The 6,000-nt window shown below is 35.7% G+C and overlaps 1 pseudogene; it reads right to left on the reverse strand.

The window, feature by feature from the left end:
* Nucleotides 1-103: 103 nt before the first annotated feature.
* Nucleotides 104-4,122, reverse strand: LOC120124404 (annotated as a pseudogene).
* Nucleotides 4,123-6,000: the final 1,878 nt, after the last annotated feature.

The raw sequence follows: 6,000 nt of genomic DNA on the forward strand, positions 1-6,000 counted from the left end.
TAATTTTTTCCGTTGGACTGTTTCTCATTAATAAAAACAAAAGGAAGTAGATGAAAATCACAAACAAAACGGGAAAAAAAAATCAAACGTGTACAGAGCAGTGAAGATTGTCTGACCATGGCTTGATTGCTACAAGGCCGAAAAGATGCTATGAGAGTCATAATAGCTGGTACGAATTAGCTAATCTTGTTAATAAAACAAACCCAAAGCACACTCCTATTCTGTCTAAGAAGCCAATTAGCAAGTACTCCCAACCTTAACTGCTTTCGTGGTGTTGTTGACTTCAGTCGCAGCAACTGATCTGTTCTATTCTATGGGTTTCACATTTCCATTCGCCTTGTCCGTTAATGCAATGGATGGTTCTTCTATCAAGGCCAACTCTACAGATTTTTTCAAATTCTCGTTTGTTATTGCTGTATTTCCTTTGTTATATCAGTTACAGCATCACCATTAGGCCCCCCACTTGAAACCTGATTCGGAATAACATAAAGTACTTGATATTTATGCAGTTTATGCAAGCCAATTGTAGGATGCTATATAATAAAAAGCATATTTTCAAGTTACATGCAAGAGAAAACCTGTTTATGTGACAGCTGACACTTAGCCTTTTTCTATTGGATTATCTTTTGACGAACCTCGTAGAATTTGAAATCGTCGAGAATACATGTCTGACTGGAATGATCCTTGAAGATTTTGAGAATTTGAACCCCCTGCTCAAAATTAACCTATAACAACTAACCCTTTTATGATGAGCAGGATGAAAAAAATCACGAAAAGGAGAATGTATGACCTATGTTTCTCTGACTCTTCATTTTCCCTCAAGTACTAGTGCCTACCACCCATACACTTGCTAGGATATGATCCTCCAAATATATGAAAAAACTTGAAAACATAGACCAATTTCAGGTGCATACCCATATACAACAAGCACCGTGAGTCCAAGTAAAACATATACTGGAAGAGAGAGAATATTTCTTGGGTGTCCCTACTATTAGTGACAGGCTTGTTCTCATTGTTCCCGAGTGTTATGTGCCTCAGTGAAGTGTTTGGCACATCCTTAATAATGTGCCACTTCACAGGGAAGCAGCCAGTCCACTTGTCTTGTTGCCAGTATTCTATGGTTCTGTTAAAATCAACCGGGCCCATCATCTCAGCTACCCCAACAAATTGTCCACTGGTGTTAACCTGGAAAAGGCTCAGGCCTAGTAACATTCAAGAAAATTATATGCTAACTAAATCAACGGAGCAGATAAACGGTAATCGTACTTACCGAGAAAAGAAGAAACACGGGACAGCTATTGGGCTTCTCCTTGGCCTCATGGAATGCTGCATCAAGTTTCTTGTTGCCAGTAGTTGTGCTGGCCCACACATTGTATTTGATACTTTTGTGGACATCATCCTCACTATAGGATTTGATGACAAAGAACTTTGCATCCGAATAATGCTCAGGAAAATCTTCTTTATTATACTGCTCGATATCTGGAAAAAGAGAAACACCGTCCTTATTGCTCTCAGTCAGTGGAAGGTTCAATTCTTTGACAGCTATTGTTGCAGGTCCAAGACCATCCGGATTCTTATACCCTTTTACTCTAGGTCCTTTGTTCATCTCACTTAAACCATCCATATTTTCTTTTCCGTAACCACAGACCTTTGATTTGTTGTTGTAACCAACAGAATACCACCTAGTCCTTTCTTTCAAGCATCATAACCATATGATCCAAGACCAAAACCACCTCTCATGGAATTACCATAGTGATCATAAGTCATGTTGTTAGGGTACATGTGATTCATGTATCCATATGTTTGGGCCACACTGGATAATGATCTTGCATTCTGCAAATTCTGGATGCAAATCATTGGAACAATCTCGTCAATTGGCAAAGAAATAAGACAAGAAAATCAAATATCCACCTAGTTCGTCTATCAGTGTATATATCCATGTTAGCATTCAGGTATCACTGGAGCAGGGGTTCAGATATAAGTAACAAAGCAATTTGAACATACCATTACATGATGGAAATGGCGAAGGTTCTGATTCCTGCCTGATGAAGCATTGTTCGTGTGCGAAGAGAACCCACTATTTGCAGCATGTTTGGGTTGCCCATTAGAATAAACAGACATATCTAACCAAGGAATAGTTGACTGAATCCCATCAAAACTAAACCTTGGATCCTGAAAACCTTGGGATAGATTACCTGTTGGCAAGCCTCCTCTTTTGTAGGAAGCATTCGGATTTAGAGAGTTCTTAAAAGTTGACTTCAATGAACCTGACCCACTATTACCACTCAAACCCCCACCATTTGCAATAGTACTCGGATTTCCCTTATTTGTTTCAGTGTATATGGAAGCATGATCAGGTACACCAGAAGTTGAAACCTCAACTTTAGAAGTATTGCCTTGACTAATTTCAAAAGGTTGTTGGTAATAGGGGCTCGGATAGTGGTATTCTTGCAGCGCATGCAGCTGACCATCATGTCCCATAGCAGGAAGAGGTGAACTGGGCATAGAATATGCACCATAGGGCATATAACCATAAGTTTGCTGGTACATATACGAGCCATTATCACCATAAAATTCCTGTCAAAAAACATTAAGCTTATCACCATCTGACTGTTAAAATCCATCATGCGGAAATCACATTGCCAATGATAAATCTCCAAGCAACTTCCAGAAAGATATAGCGTTATTCTGGAAACAACAATGAGATTCACTACAGTATAAATTCATTTCTCTCTCAAAGATTTCCAATTAGTCTCATCACCACCTATCAAACCTCAAATCTTGAGATAATGGTTTGCAGCAGGATCTACATTACTCCAACTCCGCATTTTACTTTAAGTATCCGATTGCAAAACCCATGGTCGATGCACATCCAGACCTGACTATGGAGATATGGCCTTTCTAAAGATCCTTCAAATACATGGAAAACTTAGAAAAAAACGGAATGTATCCATGTTGGACACATACCTGTAGCTGACATTCACATCCGAGTCTAATTAACATAGACTAGGATAACAGAAAATGTCTTTACCCGTGAAATGAGGGCTATTCACGATAATCAGTTTATACAAGTAACAAGGAACCCATCTTCAATTACAGGGCTTGAATTACACAAAATTGAAAACCTATCTAGCTAACAAACATTAAAGCTTTTAAAAACAAGAATAAGAAATAATCATCTCATAACCGAAGCAGTTCCTTCTTGATGGACTCGGGACCTTTTGAGCTCATTGCTTGCGAATCTAGAGACATGTTCTCCAGTGAATCTGCAATTTATGTGATTGTAGAAGTAAAGGATAAAAACAAAACCAACAATTTAAAAATTAAACTCCACAAATTTTCAAATACATCAGTATCATATAAACATCCAGTAAATTTATCTCAATCTACAAATTGCATAAATAAATGGTTCAAAGATAAAACACATGAAATTTGTAAGCCTCCATATCCACCAAACCTAAATCATTAAGATGAAATGTTTAGCTAAGAATACAGAAGTAAGCATAAACCAATTAAAAGAACTTTTCAGTAAACCCTACCAAACCCCATTTAGAAAATCACATATAAATATCAATAGCAAAGATTCAAAACTTCAAAAATCAATCAAGCCTAAATTCCCCACCCCCACCCCACCCACCCCACCCCGACCAAAAAAAAAAGAACAAGAAATAAGAACTTAGTATAAACCAATAAGAGAAGACAATCTTTTGAATAAACCCCAATAAAACCCTTACAAAAAACAAAATACCTATTGAAGGTATTCCAGTAATATATATAAATTCATGAGTTTGAAACCTCAAAATAACAAGCAAATCCTTAAGAACTAAATAACCAGTGTGAACAAAGAAGAACAAAAACATTTATCCACAAATCTACAAAAACAAAGCATACCCAGAGGAGTAAAGTTAGCAAGGATTAGATCAGAGCTGGACATGATCATAGATCAAGGGTGTATATTTAGAGAGAGCACGAAGGAAAACAAACAAAAAGAAGAAAAAAGAAAGGAAAAACCCTAGACTTGGAACACTAGGAAAGTTGGGGAAAGAAACGAAGAAAGGAGTGGAGAAAGGGTAGCCGCCAAAAACCCAAGAGCTGGGGAGAGTGGGGTTTAAGAGTAAATGCAAATAAGAGACGGAATAACTGTATTAAAATACATCACCTAATTTATTTCCTCTTTTTTTTCACAAGTTCTTTTACGGCTTAATACAAAAGAAATTATTCAAATTATACATATTTTATTTAGATGCTTAAATATTTTTTTAATAAATTTAGAGGTTTAATATTATATATATATTACCATTTTAAGTATATTAATCATAAAAGACGTTAAAAATCCTTTAAAGGACACGTATTTCATCCAAGTAATTTTTTAAATTGTATTTAAAAATTTAAAAATATTATTATATTAAAAATCTTCTTTTTTTTCAAAAATTATAAATAAATAAAAAAATCAAATTCTTAAAATCTCTAACCATAACCCTTACATTATCATCTTCCTTGCCGACCATGGTCACTATCGTCGACTTCACCATTAACATCTCCCTTATCGGTATTCGTCGTCCTTAACATCGTGTTTCCATCAAGTTGCCTAAGTGTAACAGTTTTCAAAGTTTGGTTTGTCGAGTTTGTCAAGGTTTTTCGTTATAGGTTGTCGGATTCATCTTCTTGTAACACCCCCAACCAGTACCCGATCCGAATACGAGTCCAAGACGTCACATTAACTTTTCAAAACATTTACTTGTACAAAATAGTGAATGCTTTTAAACTTTTACTAAATACTACTGAATAATTTACATAAAATATAATCATATGATTTTACAAAACCAAAAAGAGAATAACAGATTCAAATCTTTATTTACATGCCAACTACAATCAGTATTACAAAATACATACTATTCAGTTATCTTCTGATCTGACCTTCAGTAAGGAGAAACTGACATGTCTTTCTTTTCATCGCTCCATAAGCTAGTCCAAACTTACGTGTGAAACACTCACACGCCAAGTTTTGACTTAGTGAGACATATAAAACATACAATAGAACCATATAACATTCCATATAACAAAATGCATGCATGCACATAAATTATCATTATCATTAACCAATTTATCATATGATCTTGTACTTATCATTTCTGTAAATCATATAACACATATATCCTTTCACAAAGAAACACACATAACATCATATAATAATGTAACCACTTTTGATATATTTTATAGGCTCATATGCATTATTGAGAACTTAAGGTATTCGAGTACATTGAGGTTGTGCACTTATGCTGTCACCACAGCTCGTATGGGGTCCCACTAAGGGCATGTGAAATTTGTCCCGAAGGACCTCTGTATACTGTATATATCCCGAAAGACCGCGTAGACCCTCAACTCTTGACATGCAAACTATACCTCTAGCTCTCATGACACATAACATGATCATTATTTTTTATATCATTTCATGTATTCACATAAACACACAATTCACTTACACGTAGAACATTTCCATATGAGTCACATTCACATGTCACATGGCTTATATCTTGTTCTTATGTGTTGAGTTAATCGATTGACGGAATCGGCCAAGAGGGGGGAGTGAATTGGCAATAAAAAATTTGGTGAAAGCTTTTGCAGAAAATTGAAAGAAATTGCACAGCGATTTAGAGTGGTTCGACTTTCTCAACCAAAGTCTACGTCCACTACCTTAGCTATCCACACTAAGGATTTTCCACAAATTCACTAATTTGTCTTTCTTTTGAGGACAAAGAGTAACCTTACAAACCCTCAAGAATTATACCCCAAATTCTTGAGAACACTCTCTCCCAAAGAGAACAATACAAATTTTCAAACTTACAGGGAAATCCTCACAAGGTAGATTGTTTGCACAATTCTAGAACAAAGAAAAGAACACTCAAGAATGAATACAATTGATCACAATAAGTGTTCTTGAAAGCAAAATGAATATTGAATGAAAAATAGGCTTGAAATGCTCAAACTTGAGGTTTGATG

This window comes from Hibiscus syriacus, unplaced genomic scaffold (genome assembly GCF_006381635.1).
Source record: "Hibiscus syriacus cultivar Baekdansim isolate YM2019G1 unplaced genomic scaffold, ASM638163v2 tig00001292_pilon, whole genome shotgun sequence".
NCBI classification, from domain to species: domain Eukaryota; kingdom Viridiplantae; phylum Streptophyta; class Magnoliopsida; order Malvales; family Malvaceae; genus Hibiscus; species Hibiscus syriacus.